Genomic DNA, 21,396 nt, shown 5'->3' on the forward strand with positions numbered 1-21,396 from the left:
GACAGGGGTGTCCCTTGTCGATGTATTTGTTTGCCTTAGCGCTGGACCCCATGCTGCGTGACATTGGCCGGTTGGTCGACGGTGTCGTTCTCCCAGGCGTCACCTTCCGCTGTGCGGCCTACGCCGATGACGTTGGTGTGTTCGTTGCTAACGCAAGGGACATCGATTCCGTTCGCCGCATTCTCGATGTTTATGAACGGGCCTCCGGTGCTCAGTTAAATCCCAACAAGACTGTGTTACTCCCGCTAGGGCCACGATCTTTGACCGTCGAACGCCCCTGGTACCGCGTTGTAGGGGAACAGCGTATCTTGGGTCTTGAGGTGACTGCCTGTCCGCAGCGTATGTTAACCCTCACGTGGCGGCGGCTTCTCACACGCATCAGGGGCCTTTGCGTGAGCCACGCTGATCGACGGCTCGACCTCCATCAACGCATCCAGCTTATTAATGGTTATCTCCTCTCACGAGCATGGTATGTCGCCCAACTCCTTACGCTGCCGAAGCAGATCGGCCGAGCCATCTCCCAAGCAGTATATTGGCTCTTGTGGCGGCATGCGCTGTTCAAGGTTGATGCGCTGACCTGTACACTGCCGAAGGTCGATGGCGGCCTTGGCCTCATTGACTTTTCCCGGAAATGTGCGGCCCTTCTGATTCACCGTGTCGCCGCTTTGCGCGACGCCGACCCCGGTGGGACTACAGCAGTCCTCTTCGACCGTTATCGTCCACACTCGGCGCGTGCACCGGTCTGTTTGATGCATATTCCGATCCGGCTGACGACGGTCAGAGACTATTACTTCCACCGCAGTTATGTCCTCGCAGTGGCCACTGACAAGGCACGCACGTCGAAGCGCCTTTACCAGGCACTCCGAGGCCAGCCCAAGCCCCATAAATTAGAGGACAGACGACCGTCGGTCATCTGGCGCCAAGTTTGGGCTAATATTAACAACTCAGCCCTTCCCACGGCAGTTTCAGCGCTATGGTACCGTGTCGTCAACAATTTAATCCCCACTAACCATCGCCTGGCGGCCATCCGCCTACGGCCCTCGGCTGCTTGCGGCCGCTGTGGTGACGTTGACACCAGGGAGCATCGCCTCCTCTGCCCCCACGTCACAGAAGTGTGGACCCTTGCACGTGTACTCATAGCGCTGATCGGTGGGACGACGCCAGCAAATGTATCCACCGACTGGTTCCTTACACCTGATCTTCAAACACAACCCCGACCAAGGCGTAACGCAATGGTGTGGCTCTTGGGCCACACCATTTTCACGATCTACGACCTTTCCCTCGCCGATGCTGTCTCTTACATGGACTACCTGTGGAGCCAGCATCGCGTGGTGGAATCTGCTCGAAACTATACGACCACTTTTTCCCGGTATTTGAAAGTTGCAATGATCCATGGATATCAAACGGTGTTCCAGGTTGCCTAGGGTGCCTTGTCCAGGCATTGCCTAGGATTGCCCCTGGTTTTTTTTTGCACCAATCTCTGACTTGACTCACCCCAGATTCGCAATTGGAACAATTATTGCAAAAACTTTATTGGAAACATAGGAATCACGCAATCAATCTTAGAAGCTTATTCCTTAGTTAATTCTCTAGGCGGTGGGATTATCTCGCCAGTTTCATTTTCACTTGTGTGTGCTGCCGTCCCTGTTTTTAATTTCCTTTCACTTCTATCTTTCTTTCTTTCTTTCTTCCTTTTGGTTCTCAACTCACTATTTCTTCACACCTGCAGAGCGAGGTGTCTTTCTGAGTCAAGTGTCGTCGCCCACTGCGGCATAGCAGAGTATGCCCCTCGCTTTTAATTTCGTTCCTGGCAACAAGTCTTGCTACTCAATGCACCCTGTGCGTGCTGCGTCGACACTCTAGGATGGCAGCATTTTTGGAGAGGACAAGGTAGGGCTGTAGGGGAGGAAGGAGGCCCAAAAAAAAAAAAAAAAAAAAAAAAAAAAAAAAAAAAAAAAAAAACAAATAAAAAAAAAAAAAAAAAACAGAAAAAAAAAAAAAAAACAAAAAAAAAAAAAAAAAAAAAAAGTGTAGTATCTGTTCTTATCAGCTTAATATCTGATACGTCCTGCATCGCAGGACCAGAATATTAAACTCATTTTTGGCTCATGACGGAGTGCTAGGGGCTTGCTCCACCTCTGTCGCGGGTTGGCCCGGCATTGCAGTACCGCCGGGATCGGCCCACCTAAAATTAATTAAAACATAGCCTGAAATGGGTTAATATTCTGCAGTTATCAGATATTCCGCTGGTAGCAAAACTTGTTGTAGTTGTCGATGTGCCCAGTAGTTAGCTGCTTACACACCACGATTTCTTGTAATTAATTTGACATTATCTTACGAACTTTATTTATTTATTTATTTATTTATTTATTTATTTATTTTTTTTTTTTTGCGGTTAGCCAGAACGCTCTTGCAGCCGCATTACACTAGGCTGGTAATTTATGTGGCCACAGAAGAGTGCCTTCGGATGCCTCGTTGGCGTCACATATGGTCCGGCCACAGATAATTTTAATTACATTTTTTGGAGTTATATCCTTAGCTCCTCGCGAACGTCGTCGTCGCCGCCGCACGCACGCAGAATACGTGTGTACACACGTACGCAGTAGGCAGTGGACGATGTAAGCACTCGGCTAGGTGTAGCTCGCGCCGGCCTCGCGCCGGTGTAGCTCGCGCCGGCCTGGCGCTGCTGTGGGGCGGCCTCACGGCTTCTCCACTGCCCTGGCAGCTAGCGGCGTTCAAATGGGAGTCGCGGTTTACTGTTCGACATGGAGGGTAGTACTGGGCTGGTGACGAGTGCTCCCGTGAATTGTCTTTCCTCCAGCACTTGCTTTTGCGGTGTTTTCGACGGTCGCCAGTTGCCATATCGGCCCGTACCACCGTGTGTCACTCCCACATGTGGAGCGCACACGCTGCAAGCATTTAGGCCCTTCGGCTGCGGTTTTTCCTTATCGCTTCTCGGCCTTTTGGCTAAGATCAAAGTGTAGTATCTGTTCTTATCAGCTTAATATCTGATACGTCCTGCATCGCAGGACCAGAATATTAAACTCATTTTTGGCTCATGACGGAGTGCTAGGGGCTTGCTCCACCTCTGTCGCGGGTTGGCCCGGCATTGCAGTACCGCCGGGATCGGCCCACCTAAAATTAATTAAAACACAGCCTGAAATGGGTTAATATTCTGCAGTGATCAGATATTCCGCTGGTAGCAAAACTTGTTGTGGTTGTCGATTTGCCCAGTAGTTAGCTGCTTTCACACCACGATTTCTTGTAATTAATTTAACATCATCTTATGTTTTTTTTTTTTGCGGTTAGCCGGTCCGCTCTTGCAGCCGCATTACACTAGGCTGGTAATTTATGTGGCCACAGAAGAGTGCCTTCGGATGCCTCGTTGGCGTCACATATGGTCCGGCCACAGATAATTTTAATTACATTTTTTGGAGTTATATCCTTAGCTCCTCGCGAACGTCGTCGTCGCCGCCGCACGCACGCAGAATACGTGTGTACACACGTACGCAGTAGGCAGTGGACGATGTAAGCACTCGGCTAGGTGTAGCTCGCGCCGGCCTCGCGCCGGTGTAGCTCGCGCCGGCCTCGCGCCGGTGTAGCTCGCGCCGGCCTGGCGCTGCTGTGGGGCGGCCTCACGGCTTCTCCACTGCCCTGGCAGCTAGCGGCGTTCAAATGGGAGTCGCGGTTTACTGTTCGACATGGAGGGTAGTACTGGGCTGGTGACGAGTGCTCCCGTGAATTGTCTTTCCTCCAGCACTTGCTTTTGCGGTGTTTTCGACGGTCGCCAGTTGCCATATCGGCCCGTACCACCGTGTGTCACTCCCACATGTGGAGCGCACACGCTGCAAGCATTTAGGCCCTTCGGCTGCGGTTTTTCCTTATCGCTTCTCGGCCTTTTGGCTAAGATCAAAGTGTAGTATCTGTTCTTATCAGCTTAATATCTGATACGTCCTGCATCGCAGGACCAGAATATTAAACTCATTTTTGGCTCATGACGGAGTGCTAGGGGCTTGCTCCACCTCTGTCGCGGGTTGGCCCGGCATTGCAGTACCGCCGGGATCGGCCCACCTAAAATTAATTAAAACATAGCCTGAAATGGGTTAATATTCTGCAGTTATCAGATATTCCGCTGGTAGCAAAACTTGTTGTAGTTGTCGATGTGCCCAGTAGTTAGCTGCTTACACACCACGATTTCTTGTAATTAATTTGACATTATCTTACGAACTTTATTTATTTATTTATTTATTTATTTATTTATTTATTTTTTTTTTTTTGCGGTTAGCCAGAACGCTCTTGCAGCCGCATTACACTAGGCTGGTAATTTATGTGGCCACAGAAGAGTGCCTTCGGATGCCTCGTTGGCGTCACATATGGTCCGGCCACAGATAATTTTAATTACATTTTTTGGAGTTATATCCTTAGCTCCTCGCGAACGTCGTCGTCGCCGCCGCACGCACGCAGAATACGTGTGTACACACGTACGCAGTAGGCAGTGGACGATGTAAGCACTCGGCTAGGTGTAGCTCGCGCCGGCCTCGCGCCGGTGTAGCTCGCGCCGGCCTGGCGCTGCTGTGGGGCGGCCTCACGGCTTCTCCACTGCCCTGGCAGCTAGCGGCGTTCAAATGGGAGTCGCGGTTTACTGTTCGACATGGAGGGTAGTACTGGGCTGGTGACGAGTGCTCCCGTGAATTGTCTTTCCTCCAGCACTTGCTTTTGCGGTGTTTTCGACGGTCGCCAGTTGCCATATCGGCCCGTACCACCGTGTGTCACTCCCACATGTGGAGCGCACACGCTGCAAGCATTTAGGCCCTTCGGCTGCGGTTTTTCCTTATCGCTTCTCGGCCTTTTGGCTAAGATCAAAGTGTAGTATCTGTTCTTATCAGCTTAATGTGAGCTCATATGGACTGATTTCTGCACCGGGAAGCGGTCGCGCTTATTCTCCTGTTTCAGGTCCGCGGAGAAAGGCCAAGATCGCTTCTCGGCCTTTTGGCTAAGATCAAAGTGTAGTATCTGTTCTTATCAGCTTAATGTGAGCTCATATGGACTGATTTCTGCACCGGGAAGCGGTCGCGCTTATTCTCCTGTTTCAGGTCCGCGACCTGAACAATGGAGCTTGTGGTGACGCTGCCGGCGGAGGTCTTCCGCTGCCGGATCTGCTTCGTCACCAAGGCTGCCGGGAGACCGACTTTTGGCGAGTACAAGGACCACTCGGCCCTTCTCCGCCACTACAGGAGGCTGCACGACCCGGAAACGGTTCCCGTTTTCGAGTGTCAGTTTTGCGGCCGACGCGACCCGCGGCTGAAGACGCTGCGGCTACACCAGCGGCTCTGCAATGCAGACTCCGCAACCCCCGGCGCTGCCAGTCGGGGGAGAGTGAGTATGGGACACGATGCCGTGTCTGGCTCTCTGGGGCACTCAGAGAGGTCGGCCGGCGGGAGGTCACAGGCGAGGGCCCCCGAAGCTAGTAGGACAGGCCCTTCGTCCTTAGTTAGTGCGGGGCGAAAGCCACAGGCGAAAGCGGCCCGGGAAGATAGTACCACAGGCCGCCTAGCCTTAGATAATAGAGAGGGGCTATGGCCACAGCCCAGTCCGGTCCCCGAAGCTAGTAGGACAGACCGGCTGGACTTAGGATTAACATACGCGGCGGTCCTGACCCGCAGCAGCGTGGTGGGCTCACAGGCTGCCTTGCCCTCACCCTGTGTGAGTGTGCAGGCGTCTGCGACGCCCAGGACGGCGGTGGTTGCTACCCCCGCGTCGTGTGTACTCTGTGTGCGCACGCCGAGGAGGTCTGGCATCCCCCTGCCGACACGCTCCGCGACGTCAACCGCGTCGCCACGAGTGCCGAGCGCAAGTTCGGGAGGTGAAGGCAGCACGCTGCCGACGCCTGCCGCCGAACGCGTCGCTCCGGCCAGAGGCGCAGTGTCCGACAAAGGCCGCGGCTCGCCGCTGCCCGCGCCGGCCATTGCACCCAGTGGCGTACGCTGGCCACGTCGTGCGGCTACCGCAGGCGCCTCCCGCCCGCCATCTGTCGGGAGCGTGGGTACCGGCCTGGGACTGCCGCCCGCATTCGCTACGCCGCCAACAGGTGGCTCTGCGGTGCGGGTGGGCAGTGGCAGGCAGGCTGCCTCGCTCGCCGCGACCGTTGGTGTTGTCATTCACGGCGCAGCCGCGCCGCCGGTTGACGCACCAAAGGCCGCGCGCCCGGCGGATGCACCGGATGGTGTGGTGCTTGTGCGGTCGCAGACGTACACGCGCCGCGTTCCCTCTGCCCTGCCGGCGGTTACGTCGAGTGACGCCCGTCACTCCGTCTCCGTTCAGGCAGGGAGTGTTATTAATAAAAAAGTTTCTGCTACAGATAATGAGTGGCACGTAGTCACCCCACGGAGGGACAGACGCCGTGCTGCAGGACGCAGACCACCGCCCCCGGACCGACGGCGCATCATTCCGCCCAGTCCGCGTAACAGCGGCCCGGCGCGAGCCAACGCGCCTGGGCGGCCGGCGCGAGCTACACCTCGTGTATCTCGCGCCGGCGGCAGGGCGCGGGCGACCGCTGGGCCATCTGTTGGCGGCGCGGCGAACAACAGCCGCAGTGCGCTGGGCCCGAGCGCCAGGCCGGCGCGAGCTACACCTCGAGACGCCCGGCCGGCGCGGGCTACACCGGCCACCCCTACGACCACTGCGCCATCTGGTAGCGATCGTCGGGCACCCAGTCCGCGTAACAGCGGTCCGGGGCGAGCCGGCGCGTCCGGTCAGCCGGCGCGAGCTACACCCCGTGTTTCTCGCGCCGGCGGCGGGCCGCCGGCGACCGCCGGGCCATCTGTTGGCGGCGCGGCGAACACCAGCCGCGGTGCGCCCGACCCGAGCGCCAGGCCGGCGCAAGCTACACCGGCCCCTGCTGCTACCGCTGCGCCACCTGTCACCAGCGCGGCGGTCGAGAGCAGCACTGAGCGGCCCACGCCAGATGGCAGCACGGCACCACCACCGACGCAGACGACGGAGCGGCGCGACGTGAACGGAGGGACTGCAGCTGCGTCTCCGAGAACTGGCAGCAAGAAGAGGAGACGCCGACGCCGTAACAACCGGCCCAGTCCCAACCTCCCGCCGCAAGGCTCCCGTCCTACACCAGACCTGACAGGCCCCCCTGTACCCTCCGAACAGGGCGCAACTGAGGCAGCTCCGCCCCCCCCTCCCCCGGCCGACACTCGGCTAACGGAGAGGCAGCGGCGCTGGCTGGCGGCCCTGGAGAGCGTCCACAACCAACCGTGGGACGCATTCGTCGCGGTCGTCGAGGACTTCATCTCCGAGATAGCCGAGACGAAGCCACAACGCCAGGCAGCCGGAGGTCGACAGGATGGGCCACCAGCAGCAGCGCACCGCGGCCAGGGCCGCGCCGACGCTGCTGCCAATCCCCCTCCCCCTGCCCCTACACGCGGCCGCGGTGGGCGGCGCGGTGGACGTGGCGCACGGCGCGCGGCGGCCGCCGAGCGTCGGTACGACGCGAATGCAGCGTCTGAGATTCAGAAGCTGTACCGCGCGGACCGGCGCAAGGCGATGCAGCGCGTCCTTGGCGAGACGTCACCGTACTGCCAAATCGATGGCAACGTGCTCACGGAGCACTTTAAGAAGATCTACGCTAAATCTGACTTTTCTGTTGCAGATGCACCAGCTGCTGTCCCGGACTTTGCCGCCACCACGCCTCCTGATGTCAGCGAGGAGGTCCTGCTGCCGATCACACCTTCAGAGGTGCAACAGCGGCTCCAGAAGGCGAGCAATACTGCTCCTGGGGCAGACGGAGTCACGTACTCGGACTTGCGACGTGAGGATCCTGGCTGCCACGTGCTAGCTAAGATCTTCTGGCGCTGCTGGAATGAGCGGAAGACTCCGGTGCAGTGGAAAATATCCACTACCGTCCTCATCCATAAGAAAGGGGACGTCTCGGACGTGACAAACTGGCGGCCTTTAGCATTGAGCTCTACTATCTCTAAGCTCTTTGCTGCAATCGTTGCGGACCGCACTTCTCTCTGGGCGGAGCGGTTGAACCTGCTCTCCCCGGAACAGAAGGGCTTCCGCACGTTTGAAGGCTGCTACGAGCACAACTTCATTGTGCAGACGGCAATTGATGATGCAAGGCGCAGGGGAGGCCAAGCATGCTTTGCTTGGCTTGATCTAGCGAATGCTTTCGGTTCAGTGCCTCACGCTCACCTCCTTGGAGTACTGAGCAGGATGGGACTACCAGAGCAATTGCATCAGCTAATTGCCGATATGTACGATGGTTGCTCCACCCGCGTCCGTACATCTGACGGACTAACGGAGGAGATAGAGATCCAGGCGGGCGTCAAGCAGGGCTGTCCACTGTCGCCCATCGTCTTTAATCTCGCGCTCGAGCCGGTACTTCGCGCCGCAACCTCGCTCAGAAATGAGTGTGGTATTCCGCTTAGCGGCGTCAGTGTGAGTGCACTGGCGTATGCGGACGATATCGTGCTTCTGGCGCGGGATTCAGAGGCGATGCAGACGCTCCTCAATGTTGTGGGTGAGGCGGCGACGTGGGCCGGGCTTACCTTCAAGCCGTCGAAGTGTGCCACGCTTCACATCCGCCGTCGGCAGACACTAGGCTCGGTATTCGCCCTGCAAGGGGGAGAACCAGCCGTGCTCGGTGCGGGTGACGCCTACCTCCATCTTGGCGTCCCCACCGGGTACAAAGTCACGCAGACGCCAACGGATGCGATCGCGGCAATTCGACGCGACTTGCAGCACCTGGACGCTTCCCTGCTGGCTCCCTGGCAGAAGATTGACGCTGTGCGTGTCTTCCTCCTCCCTAGGCTTGACTTTGTCATGCGGGGCGGAGCGGTACGCAAGGGGCCGCTATCTGCACTCGACAAGGCAGTGAAAGCGGCTGTCAAATCTTGGCTGTTCCTCCCACAGCGTGCGTCCACTGAACAGCTCTACCTCGCGCTGGGAGAGGGAGGATGCGGCCTGACGCCGCTCGCGGACGCTGCGGACATCTCGACGATCGTCCACGGCTTCCGCATGCTGCACTGCGACGACGCCACCGTCCGAGACATCGCCTGGGCCACTCTATCTACGGCCGCGCGCCGCCGACTGGGGAGGGAGCCGAGTCGTTCCGACTTGGCCACCTACCTTAGCGGCAGCACTGAGGGTGACCTCGCACGCGACGGTGGTGACATCCAGTCACTGTGGACGCGCGTCAGGAACGCCACAAGGCGCCTAACGCCGCGTGGCGTCACCTGGCGCTGGAGTGAACTGCTTTCCGAGTTGCAGGTGGAGGTCGGCGGCCGGCCCGCCATCGCTGACGACGCGGAACACGGCGGCATCGGAGGGGTGACGCAGCCGGCCACGGAGGCGACGGCGACCGGGACTACACGACACCTCGAAGATGGCGGCGATGGACCGCAGCACGATGATGACAGCGTGGGACGCATCGTCAACACTGGCGTCGAGCATGTCCGGGTGGGAGGGGGCGCCAAACGTCTTCTCTCGCGGACGCTCCGCGAGTGTCTGAGACAGCGCCTGCGCCACATCCTACTCAGGAAACCGGACCAGGGGAAGGTGTTCGAGTGCACCAGGGAGTCCACAGCGTCCAACCACTTCATAGCGGGAGGCAAATACACCCGCTTCGCAGACTGGCGCTTTATCCATCGCGCCAGGCTCGGAGTCGTGCCTCTGAACGGTTGTCGCCGCTTTGATGGGCGGGCAAACAACAACAAAGCCTGCCGACGCTGTGGCCACAACAACGAGACGCTCCCGCACGTGATTAACGCGTGCATGGTGCACTCAGCAGCCCTGCAGTATCGTCACAACGCGGTCCTCAACCGCCTCGCGACAGCAGTCGCTGGGCGGCCAAGGAGAGGAAACGCTGCTGTTCCTGACATCAGGATTAACCAAGCCGTCATAGGGGACAGCAGTGGGCTGCGTCCGGACCTCGTAATAACTGACGAGGCCGCGAAGACTGTGACCATCGTCGATGTGACAATCCCCTTCGAGAATAGGCGGATTGCGCTCGACAACGCTCGGCAACTGAAGAGGATAAAGTACGCCGACGTTGCGCGCGGATTAGCCGCTCGCGGCTATTCCGTCACTGTCGACGCCCTGGTTGTCGGCAGTCTGGGGGCGTGGGACCGCCAGAACGATGCAGTGCTTCGGCACCTAGGCATCGCTAGCCGCTACTGCCAACTGATGCGGCGGCTGATGGTGTCTGACACCATCAAGTGGTCCCGCGACATTTACGTGGAACACATTACTGGCCACCGCCAGTATGTGTCCCCCTAGACTGTGGCATGCTCTGACGTCAGGCTGCGAGACCCTCGAGACTGCAGTCGTCGGAGAACTTCGAGGTCGGTGCCTTCGTGACGTCGGCGTCGAGATTCTCCTCCACGACGCGGGACCTGCGGCGCTACACCATCTTCGCGCCGCACTGCAGCAGTGCCGAGTCAGTAGCGGTGCGTGCGGTGCTGCCTGGTGCCCCTCCCTCCGTGGTGTCCGCCGAATATGGCCCCCACCTCGGTTGGCGCGGTGCTAGGCGGCGCCAAACGTGTGCCTACTGCCCGGCAGTCTCCAGCCAGCGTGGGAAGCAACGCCCTCCTGCCACGACACCCCGGTGACGTCTGCCGCAAGGCGGACAGAGGGGAGAAGTCCGGCTGCGTGTGACCCGCCTGCGTGCGTGGCACACCAGCCGCTGGCAGCCGTGCATGTGCAGTGTGCTGTCAGGGCATGGAGATGAATGAAATAAAACAAAATAGTTCCTAAAACTAGTTCCAAACCTTCCCCGGTCTGAAATATCTAAGGCCGCGCCTATCGCGGGATTAATCTTAAGGTAATATACTTAAGCATCCGCGCCTAACGCGGTCTTCCAATATTTAAGTAGTGGGCTTAACCCACGAATTAGAATTAAATTCAACTATTTAAGTGCGGTTAGAACCGTCTACTATATATTTCAATTTAATTTTCATTAAATTTGTAAAACTCGATTTGTATAGAGTCATGAATATTCTTTCTTAAAATTATACTTCTTAAAACTGTAACTAAGAATTATCTCGGAAAATAAAAATCTGTTCTTATCAGCTTAATATCTGATACGTCCTGCATCGCAGGACCAGAATATTAAACTCATTTTTGGCTCATGACGGAGTGCTAGGGGCTTGCTCCACCTCTGTCGCGGGTTGGCCCGGCATTGCAGTACCGCCGGGATCGGCCCACCTAAAATTAATTAAAACATAGCCTGAAATGGGTTAATATTCTGCAGTTATCAGATATTCCGCTGGTAGCAAAACTTGTTGTAGTTGTCGATGTGCCCAGTAGTTAGCTGCTTACACACCACGATTTCTTGTAATTAATTTGACATTATCTTACGAACTTTATTTATTTATTTATTTATTTATTTATTTATTTATTTTTTTTTTTTTGCGGTTAGCCAGAACGCTCTTGCAGCCGCATTACACTAGGCTGGTAATTTATGTGGCCACAGAAGAGTGCCTTCGGATGCCTCGTTGGCGTCACATATGGTCCGGCCACAGATAATTTTAATTACATTTTTTGGAGTTATATCCTTAGCTCCTCGCGAACGTCGTCGTCGCCGCCGCACGCACGCAGAATACGTGTGTACACACGTACGCAGTAGGCAGTGGACGATGTAAGCACTCGGCTAGGTGTAGCTCGCGCCGGCCTCGCGCCGGTGTAGCTCGCGCCGGCCTGGCGCTGCTGTGGGGCGGCCTCACGGCTTCTCCACTGCCCTGGCAGCTAGCGGCGTTCAAATGGGAGTCGCGGTTTACTGTTCGACATGGAGGGTAGTACTGGGCTGGTGACGAGTGCTCCCGTGAATTGTCTTTCCTCCAGCACTTGCTTTTGCGGTGTTTTCGACGGTCGCCAGTTGCCATATCGGCCCGTACCACCGTGTGTCACTCCCACATGTGGAGCGCACACGCTGCAAGCATTTAGGCCCTTCGGCTGCGGTTTTTCCTTATCGCTTCTCGGCCTTTTGGCTAAGATCAAAGTGTAGTATCTGTTCTTATCAGCTTAATATCTGATACGTCCTGCATCGCAGGACCAGAATATTAAACTCATTTTTGGCTCATGACGGAGTGCTAGGGGCTTGCTCCACCTCTGTCGCGGGTTGGCCCGGCATTGCAGTACCGCCGGGATCGGCCCACCTAAAATTAATTAAAACACAGCCTGAAATGGGTTAATATTCTGCAGTGATCAGATATTCCGCTGGTAGCAAAACTTGTTGTGGTTGTCGATTTGCCCAGTAGTTAGCTGCTTTCACACCACGATTTCTTGTAATTAATTTAACATCATCTTATGTTTTTTTTTTTTGCGGTTAGCCGGTCCGCTCTTGCAGCCGCATTACACTAGGCTGGTAATTTATGTGGCCACAGAAGAGTGCCTTCGGATGCCTCGTTGGCGTCACATATGGTCCGGCCACAGATAATTTTAATTACATTTTTTGGAGTTATATCCTTAGCTCCTCGCGAACGTCGTCGTCGCCGCCGCACGCACGCAGAATACGTGTGTACACACGTACGCAGTAGGCAGTGGACGATGTAAGCACTCGGCTAGGTGTAGCTCGCGCCGGCCTCGCGCCGGTGTAGCTCGCGCCGGCCTGGCGCTGCTGTGGGGCGGCCTCACGGCTTCTCCACTGCCCTGGCAGCTAGCGGCGTTCAAATGGGAGTCGCGGTTTACTGTTCGACATGGAGGGTAGTACTGGGCTGGTGACGAGTGCTCCCGTGAATTGTCTTTCCTCCAGCACTTGCTTTTGCGGTGTTTTCGACGGTCGCCAGTTGCCATATCGGCCCGTACCACCGTGTGTCACTCCCACATGTGGAGCGCACACGCTGCAAGCATTTAGGCCCTTCGGCTGCGGTTTTTCCTTATCGCTTCTCGGCCTTTTGGCTAAGATCAAAGTGTAGTATCTGTTCTTATCAGCTTAATATCTGATACGTCCTGCTTCTCGGCCTTTTGGCTAAGATCAAAGTGTAGTGTCTGTTCTTATCAGCTTAATGTGAGCTCATATGGACTGATTTCTGCACCGGGAAGCGGTCGCGCTTATTCTCCTGTTTCAGGTCCGCGACCTGAACAATGGAGCTTGTGGTGACGCTGCCGGCGGAGGTCTTCCGCTGCCGGATCTGCTTCGTCACCAAGGCTGCCGGGAGACCGACTTTTGGCGAGTACAAGGACCACTCGGCCCTTCTCCGCCACTACAGGAGGCTGCACGACCCGGAAACGGTTCCCGTTTTCGAGTGTCAGTTTTGCGGCCGACGCGACCCGCGGCTGAAGACGCTGCGGCTACACCAGCGGCTCTGCAATGCAGACTCCGCAACCCCCGGCGCTGCCAGTCGGGGGAGAGTGAGTATGGGACACGATGCCGTGTCTGGCTCTCTGGGGCACTCAGAGAGGTCGGCCGGCGGGAGGTCACAGGCGAGGGCCCCCGAAGCTAGTAGGACAGGCCCTTCGTCCTTAGTTAGTGCGGGGCGAAAGCCACAGGCGAAAGCGGCCCGGGAAGATAGTACCACAGGCCGCCTAGCCTTAGATAATAGAGAGGGGCTATGGCCACAGCCCAGTCCGGTCCCCGAAGCTAGTAGGACAGACCGGCTGGACTTAGGATTAACATACGCGGCGGTCCTGACCCGCAGCAGCGTGGTGGGCTCACAGGCTGCCTTGCCCTCACCCTGTGTGAGTGTGCAGGCGTCTGCGACGCCCAGGACGGCGGTGGTTGCTACCCCCGCGTCGTGTGTACTCTGTGTGCGCACGCCGAGGAGGTCTGGCATCCCCCTGCCGACACGCTCCGCGACGTCAACCGCGTCGCCACGAGTGCCGAGCGCAAGTTCGGGAGGTGAAGGCAGCACGCTGCCGACGCCTGCCGCCGAACGCGTCGCTCCGGCCAGAGGCGCAGTGTCCGACAAAGGCCGCGGCTCGCCGCTGCCCGCGCCGGCCATTGCACCCAGTGGCGTACGCTGGCCACGTCGTGCGGCTACCGCAGGCGCCTCCCGCCCGCCATCTGTCGGGAGCGTGGGTACCGGCCTGGGACTGCCGCCCGCATTCGCTACGCCGCCAACAGGTGGCTCTGCGGTGCGGGTGGGCAGTGGCAGGCAGGCTGCCTCGCTCGCCGCGACCGTTGGTGTTGTCATTCACGGCGCAGCCGCGCCGCCGGTTGACGCACCAAAGGCCGCGCGCCCGGCGGATGCACCGGATGGTGTGGTGCTTGTGCGGTCGCAGACGTACACGCGCCGCGTTCCCTCTGCCCTGCCGGCGGTTACGTCGAGTGACGCCCGTCACTCCGTCTCCGTTCAGGCAGGGAGTGTTATTAATAAAAAAGTTTCTGCTACAGATAATGAGTGGCACGTAGTCACCCCACGGAGGGACAGACGCCGTGCTGCAGGACGCAGACCACCGCCCCCGGACCGACGGCGCATCATTCCGCCCAGTCCGCGTAACAGCGGCCCGGCGCGAGCCAACGCGCCTGGGCGGCCGGCGCGAGCTACACCTCGTGTATCTCGCGCCGGCGGCAGGGCGCGGGCGACCGCTGGGCCATCTGTTGGCGGCGCGGCGAACAACAGCCGCAGTGCGCTGGGCCCGAGCGCCAGGCCGGCGCGAGCTACACCTCGAGACGCCCGGCCGGCGCGGGCTACACCGGCCACCCCTACGACCACTGCGCCATCTGGTAGCGATCGTCGGGCACCCAGTCCGCGTAACAGCGGTCCGGGGCGAGCCGGCGCGTCCGGTCAGCCGGCGCGAGCTACACCCCGTGTTTCTCGCGCCGGCGGCGGGCCGCCGGCGACCGCCGGGCCATCTGTTGGCGGCGCGGCGAACACCAGCCGCGGTGCGCCCGACCCGAGCGCCAGGCCGGCGCAAGCTACACCGGCCCCTGCTGCTACCGCTGCGCCACCTGTCACCAGCGCGGCGGTCGAGAGCAGCACTGAGCGGCCCACGCCAGATGGCAGCACGGCACCACCACCGACGCAGACGACGGAGCGGCGCGACGTGAACGGAGGGACTGCAGCTGCGTCTCCGAGAACTGGCAGCAAGAAGAGGAGACGCCGACGCCGTAACAACCGGCCCAGTCCCAACCTCCCGCCGCAAGGCTCCCGTCCTACACCAGACCTGACAGGCCCCCCTGTACCCTCCGAACAGGGCGCAACTGAGGCAGCTCCGCCCCCCCCTCCCCCGGCCGACACTCGGCTAACGGAGAGGCAGCGGCGCTGGCTGGCGGCCCTGGAGAGCGTCCACAACCAACCGTGGGACGCATTCGTCGCGGTCGTCGAGGACTTCATCTCCGAGATAGCCGAGACGAAGCCACAACGCCAGGCAGCCGGAGGTCGACAGGATGGGCCACCAGCAGCAGCGCACCGCGGCCAGGGCCGCGCCGACGCTGCTGCCAATCCCCCTCCCCCTGCCCCTACACGCGGCCGCGGTGGGCGGCGCGGTGGACGTGGCGCACGGCGCGCGGCGGCCGCCGAGCGTCGGTACGACGCGAATGCAGCGTCTGAGATTCAGAAGCTGTACCGCGCGGACCGGCGCAAGGCGATGCAGCGCGTCCTTGGCGAGACGTCACCGTACTGCCAAATCGATGGCAACGTGCTCACGGAGCACTTTAAGAAGATCTACGCTAAATCTGACTTTTCTGTTGCAGATGCACCAGCTGCTGTCCCGGACTTTGCCGCCACCACGCCTCCTGATGTCAGCGAGGAGGTCCTGCTGCCGATCACACCTTCAGAGGTGCAACAGCGGCTCCAGAAGGCGAGCAATACTGCTCCTGGGGCAGACGGAGTCACGTACTCGGACTTGCGACGTGAGGATCCTGGCTGCCACGTGCTAGCTAAGATCTTCTGGCGCTGCTGGAATGAGCGGAAGACTCCGGTGCAGTGGAAAATATCCACTACCGTCCTCATCCATAAGAAAGGGGACGTCTCGGACGTGACAAACTGGCGGCCTTTAGCATTGAGCTCTACTATCTCTAAGCTCTTTGCTGCAATCGTTGCGGACCGCACTTCTCTCTGGGCGGAGCGGTTGAACCTGCTCTCCCCGGAACAGAAGGGCTTCCGCACGTTTGAAGGCTGCTACGAGCACAACTTCATTGTGCAGACGGCAATTGATGATGCAAGGCGCAGGGGAGGCCAAGCATGCTTTGCTTGGCTTGATCTAGCGAATGCTTTCGGTTCAGTGCCTCACGCTCACCTCCTTGGAGTACTGAGCAGGATGGGACTACCAGAGCAATTGCATCAGCTAATTGCCGATATGTACGATGGTTGCTCCACCCGCGTCCGTACATCTGACGGACTAACGGAGGAGATAGAGATCCAGGCGGGCGTCAAGCAGGGCTGTCCACTGTCGCCCATCGTCTTTAATCTCGCGCTCGAGCCGGTACTTCGCGCCGCAACCTCGCTCAGAAATGAGTGTGGTATTCCGCTTAGCGGCGTCAGTGTGAGTGCACTGGCGTATGCGGACGATATCGTGCTTCTGGCGCGGGATTCAGAGGCGATGCAGACGCTCCTCAATGTTGTGGGTGAGGCGGCGACGTGGGCCGGGCTTACCTTCAAGCCGTCGAAGTGTGCCACGCTTCGCATCCGCCGTCGGCAGACACTAGGCTCGGTATTCGCCCTGCAAGGGGGAGAACCAGCCGTGCTCGGTGCGGGTGACGCCTACCTCCATCTTGGCGTCCCCACCGGGTACAAAGTCACGCAGACGCCAACGGATGCGATCGCGGCAATTCGACGCGACTTGCAGCACCTGGACGCTTCCCTGCTGGCTCCCTGGCAGAAGATTGACGCTGTGCGTGTCTTCCTCCTCCCTAGGCTTGACTTTGTCATGCGGGGCGGAGCGGTACGCAAGGGGCCGCTATCTGCACTCGACAAGGCAGTGAAAGCGGCTGTCAAATCTTGGCTGTTCCTCCCACAGCGTGCGTCCACTGAACAGCTCTACCTCGCGCTGGGAGAGGGAGGATGCGGCCTGACGCCGCTCGCGGACGCTGCGGACATCTCGACGATCGTCCACGGCTTCCGCATGCTGCACTGCGACGACGCCACCGTCCGAGACATCGCCTGGGCCACTCTATCTACGGCCGCGCGCCGCCGACTGGGGAGGGAGCCGAGTCGTTCCGACTTGGCCACCTACCTTAGCGGCAGCACTGAGGGTGACCTCGCACGCGACGGTGGTGACATCCAGTCACTGTGGACGCGCGTCAGGAACGCCACAAGGCGCCTAGCGCCGCGTGGCGTCACCTGGCGCTGGAGTGAACTGCTTTCCGAGTTGCAGGTGGAGGTCGGCGGCCGGCCCGCCATCGCTGACGACGCGGAACACGGCGGCATCGGAGGGGTGACGCAGCCGGCCACGGAGGCGACGGCGACCGGGACTACACGACACCTCGAAGATGGCGGCGATGGACCGCAGCACGATGATGACAGCGTGGGACGCATCGTCAACACTGGCGTCGAGCATGTCCGGGTGGGAGGGGGCGCCAAACGTCTTCTCTCGCGGACGCTCCGCGAGTGTCTGAGACAGCGCCTGCGCCACATCCTACTCAGGAAACCGGACCAGGGGAAGGTGTTCGAGTGCACCAGGGAGTCCACAGCGTCCAACCACTTCATAGCGGGAGGCAAATACACCCGCTTCGCAGACTGGCGCTTTATCCATCGCGCCAGGCTCGGAGTCGTGCCTCTGAACGGTTGTCGCCGCTTTGATGGGCGGGCAAACAACAACAAAGCCTGCCGACGCTGTGGCCACAACAACGAGACGCTCCCGCACGTGATTAACGCGTGCATGGTGCACTCAGCAGCCCTGCAGTATCGTCACAACGCGGTCCTCAACCGCCTCGCGACAGCAGTCGCTGGGCGGCCAAGGAGAGGAAACGCTGCTGTTCCTGACATCAGGATTAACCAAGCCGTCATAGGGGACAGCAGTGGGCTGCGTCCGGACCTCGTAATAACTGACGAGGCCGCGAAGACTGTGACCATCGTCGATGTGACAATCCCCTTCGAGAATAGGCGGATTGCGCTCGACAACGCTCGGCAACTGAAGAGGATAAAGTACGCCGACGTTGCGCGCGGATTAGCCGCTCGCGGCTATTCCGTCACTGTCGACGCCCTGGTTGTCGGCAGTCTGGGGGCGTGGGACCGCCAGAACGATGCAGTGCTTCGGCACCTAGGCATCGCTAGCCGCTACTGCCAACTGATGCGGCGGCTGATGGTGTCTGACACCATCAAGTGGTCCCGCGACATTTACGTGGAACACATTACTGGCCACCGCCAGTATGTGTCCCCCTAGACTGTGGCATGCTCTGACGTCAGGCTGCGAGACCCTCGAGACTGCAGTCGTCGGAGAACTTCGAGGTCGGTGCCTTCGTGACGTCGGCGTCGAGATTCTCCTCCACGACGCGGGACCTGCGGCGCTACACCATCTTCGCGCCGCACTGCAGCAGTGCCGAGTCAGTAGCGGTGCGTGCGGTGCTGCCTGGTGCCCCTCCCTCCGTGGTGTCCGCCGAATATGGCCCCCACCTCGGTTGGCGCGGTGCTAGGCGGCGCCAAACGTGTGCCTACTGCCCGGCAGTCTCCAGCCAGCGTGGGAAGCAACGCCCTCCTGCCACGACACCCCGGTGACGTCTGCCGCAAGGCGGACAGAGGGGAGAAGTCCGGCTGCGTGTGACCCGCCTGCGTGCGTGGCACACCAGCCGCTGGCAGCCGTGCATGTGCAGTGTGCTGTCAGGGCATGGAGATGAATGAAATAAAACAAAATAGTTCCTAAAACTAGTTCCAAACCTTCCCCGGTCTGAAATATCTAAGGCCGCGCCTATCGCGGGATTAATCTTAAGGTAATATACTTAAGCATCCGCGCCTAACGCGGTCTTCCAATATTTAAGTAGTGGGCTTAACCCACGAATTAGAATTAAATTCAACTATTTAAGTGCGGTTAGAACCGTCTACTATATATTTCAATTTAATTTTCATTAAATTTGTAAAACTCGATTTGTATAGAGTCATGAATATTCTTTCTTAAAATTATACTTCTTAAAACTGTAACTAAGAATTATCTCGGAAAATAAAAATCTGTTCTTATCAGCTTAATATCTGATACGTCCTGCATCGCAGGACCAGAATATTAAACTCATTTTTGGCTCATGACGGAGTGCTAGGGGCTTGCTCCACCTCTGTCGCGGGTTGGCCCGGCATTGCAGTACCGCCGGGATCGGCCCACCTAAAATTAATTAAAACATAGCCTGAAATGGGTTAATATTCTGCAGTTATCAGATATTCCGCTGGTAGCAAAACTTGTTGTAGTTGTCGATGTGCCCAGTAGTTAGCTGCTTACACACCACGATTTCTTGTAATTAATTTGACATTATCTTACGAACTTTATTTATTTATTTATTTATTTATTTATTTATTTATTTTTTTTTTTTTGCGGTTAGCCAGAACGCTCTTGCAGCCGCATTACACTAGGCTGGTAATTTATGTGGCCACAGAAGAGTGCCTTCGGATGCCTCGTTGGCGTCACATATGGTCCGGCCACAGATAATTTTAATTACATTTTTTGGAGTTATATCCTTAGCTCCTCGCGAACGTCGTCGTCGCCGCCGCACGCACGCAGAATACGTGTGTACACACGTACGCAGTAGGCAGTGGACGATGTAAGCACTCGGCTAGGTGTAGCTCGCGCCGGCCTCGCGCCGGTGTAGCTCGCGCCGGCCTGGCGCTGCTGTGGGGCGGCCTCACGGCTTCTCCACTGCCCTGGCAGCTAGCGGCGTTCAAATGGGAGTCGCGGTTTACTGTTCGACATGGAGGGTAGTACTGGGCTGGTGACGAGTGCTCCCGTGAATTGTCTTTCCTCCAGCACTTGCTTTTGCGGTGTTTTCGACGGTCGCCAGTTGCCATATCGGCCCGTACCACCGTGTGTCACTCCCACATGTGGAGCGCACACGCTGCAAGCATTTAGGCCCTTCGGCTGCGGTTTTTCCTTATCGCTTCTCGGCCTTTTGGCTAAGATCAAAGTGTAGTATCTGTTCTTATCAGCTTAATGTGAGCTCATATGGACTGATTACTGCACCGGGAAGCGGTCGCGCTTATTCTCCTGTTTCAGGTCCGCGACCTGAACGATGGAGCTTGTGGTGACGCTGCCGGCGGAGGTCTTCCGCTGCCGGATCTGCTTCGTCACCAAGGCTGCCGGGAGACCAACTTTTGGGGAGTACAAGGACCACTCGGCCCTTCTCCGCCACTACAGGAGGCTGCACGACCCGGAAACGGTTCCCGTTTTCGAGTGTCAGTTTTGCGGCCGACGCGACCCGCGGCTGAAGACGCTGCGGTTACACCAGCGGCTCTGCAATGCAGATTCCGCAACCCCCGGCGCTGCCAGTCGGGGGAGAGTGAGTATGGGACACGATGCCGTGTCTGGCTCTCTGGGGCACCCAGAGAGGTCAGCCGGCGGGAGGTCACAGGCGAGGGCCCCCGAAGCTAGTAGGACAGGCCCTTCGTCCTTAGTTAGTGCTGGGCGCAAGCCACAGGCGAAAGCGGCTCGGGAAGCTAGTACCATAGGCCGCCTAGCCTTAGATAATAGAGAGGGGCTATGGCCACAGCCCAGTCCGGTCCCCGAAGCTAGTAGGACAGACCGGCTGGACTTAGGTTTAACTTACGCGGCGGTCCTGACCCGCAGCAGCGTGGTGGGCTCACAGGCTGCCTTGCCCTCACCCTGTGTGAGTGTGCAGGCGTCTGCGACGCCCAGGACGGCGGTGGTTGCCACCCCCGCGTCGTGTGTACTCTGTGTGCGCACGCCGAGGAGGTCTGGCATCCCCCTGCCGACACGCTCCGCGACGTCAACCGCGTCGCCACGAGTGCCGAGCGCAAGTTCGGGAGGTGAAGGCAGCACGCTGCCGACGCCTGCCGCCGAACGCGTCGCTCCGGCCAGAGGCGCTGTGTCCGGCATGGGCCGCGGCTCGCCGCCGCCCGCGCCGGCCACTGCGCCCAGTGGCGTACGCTGGCCACGTCGTGCGGCTGCCGCAGGCGCCTCCCGCCCGCCATCTGTCGGGAGCGTGGGTACTGGCCTGGGACTGCCGCCCGCATTCGCTACGCCGCCAACAGGTGGCTCTGCGGTGCGGGTGGGCAGTGGCAGGCAGGCTGCCTCGCTCGCCGCGACCGTTGGTGTTGTCATTCACGGCGCAGCCGCGCCGCCGGTTGACGCACCAAAGGCCGCGCGCCCGGCGGATGCACCGGATGGTGTGGTGCTTGTGCGGTCGCAGACGTACACGCGCCGCGTTTCCTCTGCCCTGCCGGCGGTTACGTCGAGTGACGCCCGTCACTCCGTCTCCGCTCAGGCAGGGAGTGCTATTAACTCAAAAGCTCCTGTTGCAGATCATGAGTGGCACGTAGTCACCCCAAGGAGGGACAGACGCCGTGC

At 58.8% G+C, this 21,396-nt stretch overlaps 6 non-coding genes and 4 pseudogenes across 6 annotated transcripts; all 10 read left to right on the top strand.

Moving 5' to 3' along the window:
- Positions 1–2,015: 2,015 nt before the first annotated feature.
- On the top strand, positions 2,016–2,190 carry LOC124752546 (annotated as a pseudogene).
- A 757-nt stretch (positions 2,191–2,947) lies between these two features.
- Positions 2,948–3,140, top strand: LOC124752569. The gene has a single exon (XR_007012171.1). It is a non-coding gene; the product is annotated as a U2 spliceosomal RNA (small nuclear RNA).
- Positions 3,141–3,883: 743 nt separating this feature from the next.
- LOC124752531 lies at positions 3,884–4,076 on the top strand. Its single transcript, XR_007012147.1, has one exon. It is a non-coding gene; the product is annotated as a U2 spliceosomal RNA (small nuclear RNA).
- Positions 4,077–4,833: 757 nt separating this feature from the next.
- Positions 4,834–4,945, top strand: LOC124752562 (annotated as a pseudogene).
- A 28-nt stretch (positions 4,946–4,973) lies between these two features.
- LOC124752560 lies at positions 4,974–5,161 on the top strand. Its single transcript, XR_007012168.1, has one exon. It is a non-coding gene; the product is annotated as a U2 spliceosomal RNA (small nuclear RNA).
- A 5,862-nt stretch (positions 5,162–11,023) lies between these two features.
- LOC124752551 lies at positions 11,024–11,222 on the top strand. Its single transcript, XR_007012162.1, has one exon. It is a non-coding gene; the product is annotated as a U2 spliceosomal RNA (small nuclear RNA).
- Positions 11,223–11,979: 757 nt separating this feature from the next.
- On the top strand, positions 11,980–12,172 carry LOC124752532. Its single transcript, XR_007012148.1, has one exon. It is a non-coding gene; the product is annotated as a U2 spliceosomal RNA (small nuclear RNA).
- Positions 12,173–12,889: 717 nt separating this feature from the next.
- LOC124752558 lies at positions 12,890–13,071 on the top strand (annotated as a pseudogene).
- A 5,938-nt stretch (positions 13,072–19,009) lies between these two features.
- On the top strand, positions 19,010–19,208 carry LOC124752552. Its single transcript, XR_007012163.1, has one exon. It is a non-coding gene; the product is annotated as a U2 spliceosomal RNA (small nuclear RNA).
- Positions 19,209–19,965: 757 nt separating this feature from the next.
- LOC124752565 lies at positions 19,966–20,099 on the top strand (annotated as a pseudogene).
- Positions 20,100–21,396: the final 1,297 nt, after the last annotated feature.

Source organism: Schistocerca piceifrons, unplaced genomic scaffold (assembly GCF_021461385.2).
Source record: "Schistocerca piceifrons isolate TAMUIC-IGC-003096 unplaced genomic scaffold, iqSchPice1.1 HiC_scaffold_476, whole genome shotgun sequence".
NCBI lineage: Eukaryota > Metazoa > Arthropoda > Insecta > Orthoptera > Acrididae > Schistocerca > Schistocerca piceifrons.